Below are 15702 nucleotides of genomic sequence, written 5' to 3' on the forward strand. Positions count from 1 at the left end.
AGCTTGTTTCTCTCCTATGTTAGTATGCCACTTAACTTGAACTGCTGCTAAAAGCACAATGCTGCAAAAGTTGCAAACATTGTGGGAAATGCTCGGGAAAACCCAACCTGAGTGGGAAATGGTAGGAATACCTGAAACAACAGGCGGCATCTATAGAGACTGAGTTAAAAGACCAAGTGTTCTTTCTACTGATTCCGTTCATGATCATAACACAGTGGAGCAGCGGTAGAGTTGCTGCGATACAGGGTCAGAGACCCGGGTTCAAGTTCACAAGTTCACAACTTATAGGAGTAGAATTAGGCCATTCGGCCCATCGAGTCCACTCCACCATTCAATCATGGCCGATCTCTGCCTCCTAATGACATTTTCCTGCCTACTGTGATACGAATTGAAAGGGTGGCAAAACAGGAGGATGTGGGGTGATAGAGGTGCACACAATCATGTGGGGAATAGAAAGGGTGAATGCAGACTATTAAATAAATAAACTTTATTTAGCTATCATTATTTGTCAATATTGCATTAAAATCCTGAAGATTTGTTTTTACCAGGATGTTGTCAGGACTTGAAAGACTGAGCTAAAGGGAGAGAGAGACACAAAATGCTGGAGTAACTCAGCGGGACAGGCAGCATCTCTGGAGAGAAGGAATGAGTAATGTTTCGGGTCAAGACCCTTCTTCAGACTGATGTCAGGGGAGTGGGCGGTACAGAGATAAAATGTAGTTGGAGACAGTAAGACTGGTAGGAGAACTGAGAAGGGGGAGGGGATGGAGAGAGGGAAAGCAAGGGCTAAAGGGAGTGGTTGGACAAGCTAGGAATTAATTCTTTAGAGCACAGGAGGATGAGGTGCGATTTTATAAAGATGCATAAAATCATGAGGGGGATAGATAGGTTAGATGCACAGAGTCTTTTACCCAGGGTAGGGGAATCAAGAGCCGGAGGACATATGTTTAAGGTGAGAGGGGCAAGATTTAATAGGAACCTGAGGGACAAGTTTATCACTCAGAGAGTAATGGGAGAATATGGAATAAGCGGCCACCGTACGTAAATCAGGCAGGTACTGTAAGAGCATTCAAAAGGCACTTGGACAGGTACATGGATAGAAAAGGTTTGGGCGAAATGTGGCAAAATTGGACTAGCTTCGATGGGGCTTCTTGATCGGCATGTGTGAGAGAGGGGTAAAAAGGGATAATTGATTTAGACTAAGGATCCTGAGAAATAGCTGACTCGACCATGCTTGACTAAAAAAACAGATCCTGAGAAATAGCTGACTCGGCAATACGACCCTGAGAAATAACTGACCAGACAGTGCTCGGCTAGAGAAAAAAACCGTAAGAACAAATGGTGACAGACCAAGGACAAGTGTTAGAAGATAATCAGAGAACTGGGAGGAAGGCCAAAATAATCAGAGAGCTAGGAGAGGGGGAGGGCATGAACTACTCTGTACTGCGCTTGCCTAATGAAATAAATGAATATTACTGTATGACGTGGAAGGCAACAGGGGCGGTGACAGTAGATTGTGCACCTCAGTGCTCCGATTGGAAGGAGCCCGAAGGGGAGGAATTAAAGGTGTAACAATTGTAAAATGAAGTGAATAAAAAGAAGGGATTTTCCCGACCTCGGGGTGTCTCGACAGGGGAGACACCCAACTCTGCAGACTTGCAAATAAACTATACTTGTTTCTCTCGATTGTCTCGAGCATCGTGATTGTGAGCACTCACATTTGCATCTCACAGCATGGATGAGTTGGGCCGAAATGCCTATTTCCATTCTGTATGACTGCATAACAGCATATAAGTGGATGTTGCGTGTAGATTATATCTCAAAAGAAGTAAGTAACCGATGCTTAAATCAATTTAAACTCTTTTTACGTGTTACTGCTGAACAAAAACATTTAGAAATGAAGCAGGCCTTTGGGAATACGTGCTGTCAAATGCCTTCGGAGCTGTGTTGTGGATGAGAACCTTGGATGTAGCAGCTTCAGGCTTGGTCACCATTTGAGGCCCATTCCTCGCATGGGTCAGCCATAGAATGGAGGTCTAGAAGCCATTGGCATCTATGATGGGTGGGTGCAGTAGGCAAGGAAAGAGCATAGGTGGCAGGTCAGATCAAATACTGGAATTTAGAAGGATGAGAGGGGATCTTATTGAAATATATAAAACATATAAACAAATATTTCTTTTTAAGGAATTGGACAGGCTAGATGCAGGAAAAATGTTCCCGATGTTGGGGGAGTCCAAAACCAGGGGTCACAGTTTGTATCAGTACATTTGCACTTCTAGCCAACATTCATCTAACATGTGTAGGAAAGAACTGCAGATGCTGGTTTAAACCAAAGATAGACACAAAATGCTGGAGTAACTCAGAGAGACAGGCAGCATCTCTGGAGAGAAGGAATGGGTGACGTTTCGGGTCGAGACCTGTCTGAAGAAGGGTCTCGACCCGAAACGTCACCCATTTTTTCTCTCCAGAGATGCTGCCTGTCTCGATGAGTTACTCCAGCATTTTGTATTTATCTTACATTCTTGTTTCTATTGCATTGGTTTTTATGGAAAGTTATTTTAAATTCCTGTATTACAAAAGGGACTACATTTAAAATGTACGTTATTTTTGGAAAGCACTTTGCTAAGCCCTAAGGTTGTGAAAGATGTTATATGAATGAATATCTTCATTTCCCTTAAAATGTCAATGCAAAAATTAAACCTCAAGGGTATGGAGGCAGGTAGAGTGGTTAAATTATTGGACTGGTAACAGAGAGACCTTAGAAAACTTGCCAGAGAACTGAATTCAAATCTCAGCATATCAAATGTAGTTTAACGTCAGTTAACATGCATACTCTGAGAGGTTCTGACAACCAAGGAATTTCATTGCACCCTGGTGTACATGACAATAAACTAATCTGAACCTGAAATGGGCTCATGAGCCATTTTGCTAGGGACAATTAGGACTGGACAATAAATATTGGACTTTCCAGTGCTGTTCAAAATAATAAATAAAGAAAGTAGTCAATCGTTTGGAGCTTAAGAGGTGGCACGGTGGCACAGCGGTAGAGCTGCTGCCTTACAGCGCTAGAGACCCGGGTTCATTCCTGACTACAGGTGCTGTCTGCGTGGAATTTGTATGTTTTCCATGTGACCGCGAGGGTTTTCTCTGGGTGCCCTGGTTCCTTCCCACACTCCACAGACGTGCAGGTTTGTAGGTTAATTGGCTTCGGTAAAATTGTAAATTGTCCCAAGTGTGTAGGATTGTGTTCGTGCACAGGATGATTGCTGGCTAGCACGGACTCAGTGGGCTGAAGGGCCTGTTTCCGCACTGTATCTCTGATAGCACTGTATACTTTGAGAGTAAAGTTCGGGGACTCATAGAAGTGGGTCAGGTCAATGCTTTTATCTTCATGCACAGTTGACAAAAGAGAGTCCATGATTATGAAAGTATGACCGATATTAGGTTTTTATGGATCAAGACCTGTCTGATTTTAGGTTTTAGCTTTTTATGCTTTTCAGTTCATAAAATGGCCAATAAGTATAAGTCAGTGACTGATGTGAGCTATAGGCACTGCATGGGCTTACATGTCCGAATAAATCAGATCCCTTCCAGGTGATCTGTTTAGGAAAGGACGCAAACAGAATGGTGTGAACATTTCCATTAAGAGGGATAGTCAACATTGAATTAAAATTGCCCATTGCACCATAGAAACATAGAAAATAGGTGCAGGAGGAGGCCATTCGGCCCTTCAAGCCAGCACCGCCATTCATTGTGACCATGGCTGATCGTCCCCAATCAATACCCTGTGCCTGCCTTCTCCCCATATCCCTTGATTCCACTAGCCCCTTGAGCTCTATCTAACTAAAAAATGTAACACAATAACTTGTTCTGGAGAGCACTAAGAAAATAATAAGGGGTAATAAAAAATAAACTGCAGATGCTGTTACCGGTACAGTTACAGATGCAGTTTGCAGGCATTATCGCAACGTTTAAGAAACATTCAGACAGGTGCATGGATAGGGCAGGTTTAGAGGGATACAAGCCAAATGCTGGCACAGTTGGGACTAGTGTAGATGGGACATGTTGGTCGGTGTGGGCAAGTTGGGCCGAAGGGCCTGTTTCCATGCTGTGTGACTCTATGCTGTTTTATATCAAAGACAGACACAAAGTGCTGGAGTAACTCAGCAGGTCAGGCGGCATCTCTGGAGAAAATGGGACGTCTCGAGTCTGGACCCTTCTTTATACTGATTGTATTGGGGGGGAAGAACTTGAAGCAAGGAAAGACCAGGACAAATCAGGGCTGGCACCAGATGACGTCAGGCAGAGTATTCCTGATAGGCCAATTGTAATAAAATAATAAGGAGTCTTGCTTTTAAGTTATTATTTATTGAAAAGGTACATGGATGAGAACTTGAGGTGTCATAAATCACAAAATAAGCAGCAAGAACAGTCAGGACTAGTGTCGATGGGACACATTGGTCGGTGTGGACAACTTGGGCAGAAGGGCCTGTTTCCATGCTGTATGAAATTAAGTGTAATTAACGCAAGTTATTAGGTATGGACATGGCGGCACGGTGGCGCAGCGGTAGAGTTGCTGCCTCACAGCGCCAGAGATCCGGATTCAATCCTGACCACGGGTGCCGCCTGCTCGGAGTTTGTGCGTTCTCCCCGCGACCTGCGTGGGTTTTCTCCGGGTGCTCCGGATTTACTCCCACACTCCAAAGACGTACAAGTTTGTAGGCTAATTGGCTTGGCGAAATTGTAAATTGTCTCTGGTGCGTGTGGGATAGTGTTAGTGTGCGGGGATCGCTGGTCGGCGTGGACTCAGCGGGCCGATGGGCCCGTTTCCGTGCTGTATCTCGAAACCAAAATTAACTAAATTTCCATGCCCTTGTCATGATTATTAATACATACTGTAATGAAGACGACCCAATCTACAGGAATTTCTGCTGATCACTGCTTCCAAAAGGTTTCTATTAATGATTGAAAACTCGTGAGTTCAAATCCCACTGCAACAGCTTAGGAAATTAAATTTAATTAATTATTTTTAAAAGTCTGGTATTAAAAATAAAACCGTTTAAATAAAACCGTTTTCAGGAATCGTGGGTGGCACGGTGGCGCAGCGGTAGAGTTGTTGCCTTACAGCGAATGCAGCGCCGGAGACTCAGGTTCGATCCTGACTACGGGCACCGTCTGTACGGAGTTTGTACGTTCTCCCCGTGACCTGCGTGGGTTTACTCCGAGATCTTCGGTTTCCTCCCACACTCCAAAGACGTACAGGTTTGTACGTTAATTGGCTGGGCAAATGCAAAAATTGTCCCTAGTGGGTGTAGGATAGTGTTAGTGTGCGGGGATCGCTGGGCGGCGCGGACCCGGTGGGCCGAAGGGCCTGTTTCCGCGCTATATCTCTAAATCTAAAAAAAAAATCTAAATGAAGTGATCAGATTGATGGAAAAATCTAACTGGTATACTCGTACTGAGGGCAGGGATCCCATTTTTACCTGCCGTGGCCTGTAGGTAAATATAGACCCATAGCAACGTGGTTGAATTGTGACAACATTTTAACTGCCCAGCAAGCGAACTTAGTTCAAGCGCATCTGAGGAGAGGCAATAAATGTCTGCCTAACACACCTGAAACTATAAATAAAACACAACTGCTGTGGAGAAGTGTTTGTGGGTTCTGTTGTCCACCTAGTCATTATTCAGCTTTAGACACAAAGTGCTGGAGTAACTCAACGGGCATCTCTGGAGAAAAAGGACGGGTGATGTTTTGGATCGGGACTCTTCTTCAGCCAGAAAGTAGGGGGTGGGGGTTGGGGGGAGGGGGGGAGGTGAAGAGCTGGAGGCGAGAAAAGACCAGGACCAATGAGGGCCAGCCAGAAATGACCTCAGGCAGGTACGGCACCAGGTGGGTCCAGTCCATTGTTGGCTAGGGAAGGTGTGATCTCAAGAGAAACAAGGTGGAGAACTGTGGAACTGGTAAAACGATTATCATCATATCATCATATTTATACAGCCGGAAACAGGCCTTTTCGGCCCTCCAAGTCCGTGCCGCCCAGCGATCCCCGTACATTAACACTATCTACACCCACTAGGGACAATTTTTTACATTTACCCAGCCAATTAACCTACATACCCTGTACGTCTTTGGAGTGTGGGGGGAAACCGAAGATCTCGGAGAAAACCCACGCAGGTCACGGGGAGAACGTACAAACTCCTTACAGTGCAGCACCCGTAGTCAGGATCGAACCTGAGTCTCCGGCGCTGCATTCGCTGTAAAGCAGCAACTCTACCGCTGCGCTACCGTGCCTGGAGGAAGAAGGGGGCAAGCACGCAACAAAAGCTTTTCACTGTACTTGGGTGCACGTAACAATAAACCACTGGTCTAAACTAAATGGCCTTTGCACTATTTGGGTTGCACGACATATTTGTCGTTTATCAGTCTAGCTAATCAAGCATATATGTTCAGTCTGAAGAAGGGTCTCGACCCGAAACGTCACCCATTCCTTCTCTCCTGAGATGCTGCCTGACCTGCTGAGTTACTCCAGCATTTTGTGAATAAATACCTTCAATTTGTACCAGCATCTGCAGTTATTTTCTTATACAAGCATATATGATAATTTTTTTGTATATTTAATTGTTGTGTTGCATTTTCCATGCCTTTAAAGCTGCAATAAATAGGAATCTAATTGCTCCAGTCTTGGCACAAATGATAGTAAAGAGGCTTGGACCCTTGTCATAGTCATAGAGTGATACAGCGTGGAAACAGGTCCATCGGCCCAACTTGCCCACACCGGCCAACATGTCCCAGCTACACTAGTCCCACCTGCCCGCCTTTGGTCCATATCCCTCCAAAACCTGTCCTATCCATGTACCAGTCTAACTGTTTCTTAAGTGTTAGGATACCTCATCTGGCAGCTTGTTCCATACATCCACCTCCCTTTGTGCGATAAAGTTACCCCTCAGATTCCAATTAAATTGTTTCCCCTTCACCTTAAACCTATGCCCTCTGGGTTCTCGATTCCCCTACTCTGGGCAAGAGATTGAAGAAGGGTCTCGACCCGAAACATCACCCATTCCTTCAATCCAGAGATGCTGCCTGTCTCGCTGAGTTACCCCAGCATTTTGTGTCTATTATGGCGAGTCTGGATAACTCAAACTGTTCACATCGAAGTTCTCTTCCCACTGACTGGTTTTGGGCGCCCAAAACCACCACGTGACCTTGCTGGCCAATCAGCGGGTTCGACTCTCAGGACCAATCCCTATGGTCGCACCACCATGTGACCTTGCTGGCCAATCCGAGGGTTCGACTCTCAGGACCAATCCCTATGGTCGCTACACTACCTTCAGTCTAAACCAGCATCTGCAGTCCCTTCATTCACTGTGCATCTATCCGATCTATTCCTCTCATGATTTTATGGATCTCTGCAAGATCACCCCTCGTCCTCCTGCATTCCAAGGAATAGAGTCCCCTTGAATTCCCTTCGATTTCTATGCATGTGTAAATGGTTGGTTGATGGTTGGCATGAGGTCAGTGTGCTGAAGGGCTTGTTATTGTGTTGTATCTCTCTAAAACATTCTGACATTTTGTATCCTGATTCTTAATCTCAAGAGCTCTCTTTTGATTTCTTGTACGAGCCTTCATTAAAAGCTTTTCAGATGACAAGATATACAAGATTGCTTGTATCACCATTATCTTCTCACCCCACACCATCCTGAAAGATTTCATATATATATATATATTCTTTGCATCATGTCGTGTGTTGCATAATGACACAGAGGCTTGAATATATTAACATTAATTCTGAAATCAAGCACTTCCACTGCCCGATTTGGATATCAATGTGACAGGGAGACAATTCCAAAAGTTATGGTTCTAACCATTTAAAAGCTGTAATAATGTTGGCTATTTCCTTTCTGTTTCTTGTTACTGTCTGCCATGAAACAGGTGTATGGTCAGAGGGTGGTGAATCTGAGGAACTCATTGCCACGGAAGTCTGTGGAAGCCAAGTCAATGGACATTTTTACGGTGGTGATAAATAGATTCTTGATTAGTACGGGTGTCAGGGGTCATGGGGAGAAGGCAGGAGAATGGGGTCGAGAGGGAAAGATAGATCATCCATAATTGAGTGGGGGAGTAAACTTGATGGGCCGAATGGCTTAATTCTGCTCCTACACGTTATGAAATAATGAGATACAGGGCTCGCTGTGTCCAAAAGCAAACAAACTGTGGATGCTGGAAATCTGAAGTTAAAAATAAAAGTAGAAAGAAGAAGAAAGGAAAAATTGGTGCAGGAGTAGGTCATTCGGCCCTTCGAGCCAGAACCGCCATTCAATATAATCATGGTTGATCATCTAAAATCAGTACCCCAGTCCTGCTTTTTCCCCGTATACCTTGATTCCTTTTGCCCTAAGAGCTATATCTAACTCTCTCTTGAAAACATCCAGTGAATTGGCCTCCACTGCCTTCTGTGGCAGAGAATTCCCCAAATTCACAACTCTCTGGGTGAAAAAATATTTCCTCATCTCAGTCCTAAATGGCCTACCCCTTATTCTTAAACTGTGTCCTCTGTTTCTGGACTCCCCCAACATCGGGAACATTTTTCCTGCATCCAGCCTGTCCAATCCGTTAAGAATTTTATATGTTTCTATAAGATCCCCTCTCATCTTACTAAATTCCAGTGAATACAAGCCCAGTTGACCCATTCTTGCATCATATGTCAGTCCCGCCATCCCGGGAGTGAATCTGGTGAATCTGCGCTGCACTCCCTCAATAGCAATAATGTCCTTCCTCAATTTAGGAGACCAAAATTGCTCTTTGCCACAAAGCCTTCAATACCCTCGTCCAAACCATTAAAATACAATGTGAAGAGTCATGACCCCAGCACCGACCTCTGCAGAACTCCGCCAGGCACTGGCAGCCAACTAGAAACAGCCCCCTTTATTCGGTGGGCCAAAGGACCAGCTACTGCACTGTACCTCTAAACTAAACCACATTTGTATTTTAAATACACTGTCATTTTTGATCTTTTAATGCCATCAAGCTGAAAAGGGTAGAGATTTACGAGGATGTTGCCAGGGCCTGGCGGCTAGAGCGATAGGGTGAGGTTGGGCAGGCTACGACTTTATTCCTTGCGACACAGGAGGATGAGGGGTGATCATCTAGAGGATTTACAAAATCACCATGAGAGAAGATAGGGTGAATGCACAGTCTTTTACCCAGAGTAGGGGAATCATGAACTAGAGGACATAGGTTTAATGTGAGATGGGTGAGATTACATAAATACATAGACACATCGACAATAGGAGTAGGCCATTCGGCCCTTCGAGCCATTCAATGTGATCACGGCTGATCATCCACAATCAGTACCCCGTTCCTGCCTTCTCCCCATACCCCTTGCTTCCGCCAGCCCTAAGAGCTCTATCTAACTCTCTGTTGAATGCATCCAGTGAATCGGTCTCCACTGCCTTCTGTGGCAGAGAATTCCTCAAATTCACAACTCTCTGGGTGAAAAAGGTTTTCCTCATCTCCGTTCTAAATGGCCTACCCCTTATTCTTAAACTGCGGCCCCTGGTTCTGGACTCTCCCAACGTCGGGAACATGTTTCCTGCATCTGGCTTGTCCAATCCCTTAAGAATTTTATATGTTTCTATAAGATCCCCTCTCATCCTTCCAGTGAATACAAGCCAGTCGCTCCATTCTTTCAACATATGATAGTCCCACCATCCCGGGAATTAACCTACGCTGCATTCCCTCAATAGCAAGAATGTCCTTCCTCAAAACTGCACACAATACTCTAGGTGTTGTCTCACCAGGGCCCTGTGCAACTGCAGAAGGACCTCTTTGCTTCTTTGCTCATCTCCTCTCTGCATGAAGGCCAACATGCCATTAGCTTTCTTCACTGCCTGCTGCTTACTTTCAGTGACTGATGTACTAGGGCGCCCAGGTCTCGTTGTACTTCCTCTTTTCCTAACCTGACACCATTCAGATAATAATCTGCCTTCCCGTTCTTGCCTCCAAAGTGGATAACCCCACATTTATCCACATTTGCAAAATGGCGGCGCTGCCCTAGCAGCTGCGGCTTACCTGCGGTCCATTTGTCTTTGTGTTTTGTTGTTTTTTTGTGTCTTAATTGTAGATGTGATGTGGTGTTTTTGTGTTTGTGTACTATGTGTGTATGTGGGGGGGAGGGGGGGAACTGTAAAATTGTAACTTCTTTTGTGTGTTTTGGGGGTTGTGTAATTTTAATGCCTATTTCGATGCTTTTGTTGTTGGACTGTGGGTGACTGAATTTCGTCCAATTTGGATGACAATAAAGCTATCTTGAATCTCTTGAATCTTGAATCTTATACTGCACCTGTCATGCAGGCTACTGAGAGGCCATGAGTACTAGAAATACTCATGCATAGGAAGGAAATGTAGATGCTCGTTAACACCGAAGATAGACACAAAATGCTGGAGTAACTCAGCAGGCCAGGCATCATCTCTGGAGAGAAGGGATGGGTGACGGAGTCTGAAAAAGTGTCTCGACTCGAATCGTCACCCATTCCTTCTCTCCAGACATGCTGCCTGTCCCGCTGAGTTACTCCAGCATTTTGTGTTTATCTACATGAAATACTCAGCAGATTGGGCAGTATCTGTGGAGGGAGAGAGAAAGAAGGTCAATATTTCAGCTTGCAGACCTTTTTATCAGAACTCCTTAATTTTTCTTCATTTCTTTCAAAAATGTCCAGAGTCCACTGTTGGATCGATATCATCGTCAATAAAAGTATGGCACATTGTACCTTATAATTCCAAGCGTTTAGAGTCAGCAATCAGACGCTGTCATCTGAAGCCAATGTATTGTAAATGTTTAAACGTGTACGACACAGTGCGCATAGAAACATAGAAACATAGAAACATAGAAAATAGGTGCAGGAGTAGGCCATTCGGCCCTTCGAGCCTGCATCGCCATTCAATATGATCATGGCTGATCATTCAGCTCAGTAGCCTGTACCTGCCTTCTCTCCATACCCCCTGATCCCTTTAGCAAAAAGGGCCACATCTAACTCCCTCTTAAATATCATCATCATCATCATATCATCATCATCATCATATATATATATACAGCCGGAAACAGGCCTTTTCGGCCCACCAAGTCCGTGCCGCCCAGCGATCCCCGTACATTAACACTATCCTACACCCACTAGGGACTATTTTTACATTTACCCAGCCAATTAACCTATTAACCAATATAGCCAATGAACTGGCCTCAACTACCTTCTGTGGCAGAGAATTCCACAGACTCACCACTCTCTGTGTGAAGAAATGTTTTCTCATCTCGGTCGTAAAAGACTGCCCCCTTATCCTTAAGCTGTGACCCCTGGTTCTGGACTTCCCCAACATCGGGAACAATCTTCCCGCATCTAGCCTCTCCAACCCCTTAAGAATTTTATATGTTTCTATAAGATCCCCATGCGCAGCGGTAGAGTTGCTGCCGTACAGTACGAGAGACCCCGGTTCGATCCTGGCTACGACTATGGGGCATGGAGTTTTCCCTGTGACCATGTGGGTTTTCTCTGGGTGCTCCGGTTTCCTCCCATACTCCAAATGCACTTGCAGGTTTGTCGGTTGATTGTCTCCTGCAAATTAGCAGCAGTGCGTAGGATAGAACTAGCCTATGGATGATAGCTGGTCAGCATGGACCTGGTGGGCTGAAGAGCCTGTTTCCACACAGTGTCTCTAAACTAAACTGAAGTACATTTTGTAAACATTTACAATTAATATGCAAACACTCAATACACTGCAAATGTTTCTGGGTGGAAGAGGCCCTGTAAATGTAATTTCTCAAAGACGTATTTTGGATGCTCAGAGAGAAAGTCATTCTTCTGTCGTTCAAATTATTTTCACCACAAGAGAAACAGTACGTTAGCACATCAAAAAAGTTCACAATATTCTCATCAATACAATGCAACTTGTGATGTCCTAACGGATCCATTTTGAATCAAGGAGTCCTTGGATTGAACATTGATTTCCTAAAACATCACGAGTATTGTTTTTTTGCTTATTGTAACTAAATTAAAATCTCATTTAAAATGGTTAAGACCTACCGAATAGTATTTTGCATTTAATAATTCATACTACTCTTTAAGCTGTTTTCCAACTACAAGATGCCCACGTCATTTTCTTATTGACTTAATAAAATTAAATTATTAGAATTTGCTTTACACCAGCATCAAGCCAAATCAATTTTCTCTCTTGAACTATAAGTTTGTGTGCTGGATTCATGTTCATAAGTGATAAGAGCAGAATTAGACCATTCAGCCCCATTAAGTCTTCTCCGCCATTCAATCATGGATGATCTAACTTTCCCTCATCTCCCCATTCTGCTGCCTTCTCCCCATAACCCCTGACACCCGTCCTTATCAAGAATCTATCTCTGGTTTCGAAATATCCATTGACTTGGCCTCCACAACCTTCTGCGGCAATGAGTTCCACAGATTCACCACCTTCTGACTAAAGAAATTGCTCCTCCCCATCTCCTTCCTCAAGGAACGTCCTTTAATTCGGAGGCTATTATCTCTGGTCCTAGACTCTCCCACTAGTGGAAGCATCCTCTCCACGTCCACTCTATCCAGGCCTTGTCCCAAGATGCAGTGAGCATCCTGTACTTGGCAATGAGAAAACGTTTATAATTTATATATAAACTAAACTAAAGTACCATTAATAAGTTCTCAATCCAAAGTCTCTCTACATAAGAAAACGTCCTCCCTCTCTTCCCCCTCATTTTTTCTTCTGGCCAAATTGTAAATTGGTGTTATCTGGGCACTGATTCATCGCTCTTGGGAACAACTTCCCCACATCTACTCTATCCAGGCCTTTCGCTATTCAATAAGTTTCAATGAGGCCCCCCCTCATCCCTCCAAACTCGACCATATGGATTGTCCTGACCATATGATTTGTTGCTCGAATCATTATCCCTCAGAATCTCCAAAATAAAGATAACTTTCCATTATTCTGATCCTCAGGCTAATGGATTTGTAGGTACCACAATATTTATTTCTGAAGTTCAGATGATGGTGGGAGGGAGTTTTGTGGTAATCTTAGTGTCCGAGAGAATTTCCAACACTCATAATGTGGAGAGTCTAGAGTCTTCAGAGAGTCTAAGACCAAAAGCCATAGCTTTAGTAGAAAATTAGATGGGGAGGAATTTCTTTAGTCAAAGTGAATCAGTGGAGTTCATTGCCACAGACAGCAGTGGAAGCCATGTCATTGGGTATTTTTAAGGCAGAGATTGACAGATTCTTGATTAGTATGGGTGTGAGGGGTTATGGGGAGAAGGCAGGAGAATGGGGTTGAGAGAGAAAGATAGATCAGCCAAGATTGAATGGCAGAGTCGACTTGATGGGTCGAATGGCCTAATTCTGCTCCAATAATTTATAAATTTACAATCTCATTCATGGGCAGAGAAATGGAAGATGGAGCTTAAACTGGGCAGATGTGAGGTATTGCACTTTGGGAGGTCAAATGTAAGATCACATGCAGGAAGAAGGGATTTGTTTAGGAGTTTAGGTCCAAGGATATCCTACTGCAGTTGTACAGGGCCATGTGATACCGCACCTGAAGTATTGTGTGCAGTTTTGGTCTCTTAATTTGAGGTAGGACATTATTGCTATTGAGTGAGTGTAGCGTAGGTTCATCGGGTTAATTCCTGGGATGGCAGGACTGACGTATGATGAAAAAATGGGTTGACTGGGCTTGTATTCGCTGAAATTTAGAAGGATGAGAGGGGATCTTATAGACACATGTAAAATTCGGAGGATTTGACAGGGTAGATGCAGGAAAAATATTCCCGATGTTGGGGGAATCCAGAATCAGGGGTCACAATTTAAGAATAAGAGGTAGGACTGAGATGAGGAAAAGCGTTCTCACCCAGTGAGTTGTGAATCTGTGGAATTCTCTGCCACAGAAGGCAGTGGAGGCCAATTCACTGGATGTTTTCAAGAGAGAGTTAGATTTAGCTCTTTGGGCTAAGGGAATCAAGGGATTTGGGATAAAAGCCGAAATGGGGTACTGATTTTGGATGATCAGCCATGATCATATTGAACGGCAGTGCTGGCTCGAAGGGCCAAATGCCCTACTCCTGCACCTATTTTCTATGTTTAATTTGCATTTATGTTCGATGCAGACATCATAGGCTGTTCTTGTGCTGTACGGTTGTATGTTCTATCCATAAAGAAGGATGGAAAATCAACCATGTGTTTATCTGTGCCTTTCACTGCTTCACAAACCATACAATCTCTGTGTGTTTATATACTTTCAATACACTTGGTAATCTAAACTAGAGGACCTGAAAATTATATGGTTGACAAAATGAATATCTTCCTTTATGCGCGTAACAACCCCTGTCTTTGGAAATCAATATGAGCTATTTTAAAACATATATTGCTAATATTATGAAATTTTAAAAAACTTTAATTTCACAACAGTGCAAGAAAAATGAAACAGAATCAGGCAGCATCTGTTGCAAGAGACACTAGGAACTGCAGATGCTGGAATTTTGAACAGAACACAGAGTGCTGGAGGAACTCAGCAGGTCAGGTAGCATCTGTGGAGAAGGTGAAAGCTAGATAAGAGTTGCGGATAGGACAAAGCCTGGCAAGTAATCGTTGTTTTCTGGTGAAGGGGGGTTTATTGGCAGATGAGTGGAAAAGGTGACAAAGGCTTGAGGTAAAAATATAATTTAGTTTAGTGTATTGAAACACCTCCCTTCTATTGACTCCATCTATACCTCACCCTGCCTCGACAAGGCCAGCAGCATAATCAAAGACGAGTTGCACCCTGGCCACTCCCTCTTCTCCCCTCTCCCATCAGGCAAAAGGTACAGAAGTGTGAAAACGCACACCTCCAGATTCAGGGACAGTTCCTTCCCAGATGTTATCAGGCAACTGAATCATCCTACCACAACTATAGAGGAGTCCTGAAGTACTATCTACCTCATAGGTGGCCCTCGGACTATCCTTGATCAGACTTTGCTGGCTTTACCTTGCATTATTATCATGTACATATACACTGTAAATGGCTCGATTGTAATCATGTTTTGGCTTTCTGCTGACTGGTTAGCACGCTACAAGAGCTTTTCACTGTACCTCGGTGCACGTGACGATAAGCGAAACTAACTAAACAACCTAACTTACTGACGTGTATTGAGGTTCAGTGAAAAGCTTTTTGTTGCGTGCAAAGTGTCAAAATAAGGAGCAAAGAGTGAAAAGTAAAGCCGGAGGGAGAGATGTAGGTGGAAGGGGCCATGAGGGGCAGGGGAGAGAGGGTTGTAAAAGGGAAATGTGGGATGAGACATAAAGATGAGGGGAAAGGGAGCAGTGGAATGGAAGATAATGCAAGGTGGCGCAGCGGTAGAGTTGCTGCCTTACAGCGCTTGCAGCGCCAGAGACCCGGGTTCGATCCCGACTACAGGTGCTGTCTGTGTGGAGTTTGTACGTTCTCCCCGTGACAGTGTGAGTTTTCTCTGAGGTCTTTGTTTTCCTCCCACACTCCAAAGATGTACAGGTTTGTTAGTTAATTGGATTGGTGTATAAGTAAATTGTCCCTAATGTGTGTAGGGTAGTGTTAATGTGTGGGGAGTGTTCTCGGTGGGCCGAAGGGGCCTGTTTCCATACTGTTTCTCTAAACTAAGTCCAAAACATTCTCTTTTTTTTTCTGCTGCCTGACCTCCTGAGTTT

General features: G+C 44.1%; 1 protein-coding gene across 1 annotated transcript in view; it reads right to left on the minus strand.

The window, feature by feature from the left end:
• Positions 1–15702, minus strand: part of LOC144595738 (contactin-associated protein-like 5) — a 644436-nt gene that overhangs the window by 129784 nt on the left and 498950 nt on the right. The gene's annotated exons all lie outside the window — the stretch shown is intronic.

The sequence above is a fragment of the Rhinoraja longicauda genome, chromosome 8 (assembly GCF_053455715.1).
Source record: "Rhinoraja longicauda isolate Sanriku21f chromosome 8, sRhiLon1.1, whole genome shotgun sequence".
In the NCBI taxonomy this organism is placed as follows: domain Eukaryota; kingdom Metazoa; phylum Chordata; class Chondrichthyes; order Rajiformes; family Arhynchobatidae; genus Rhinoraja; species Rhinoraja longicauda.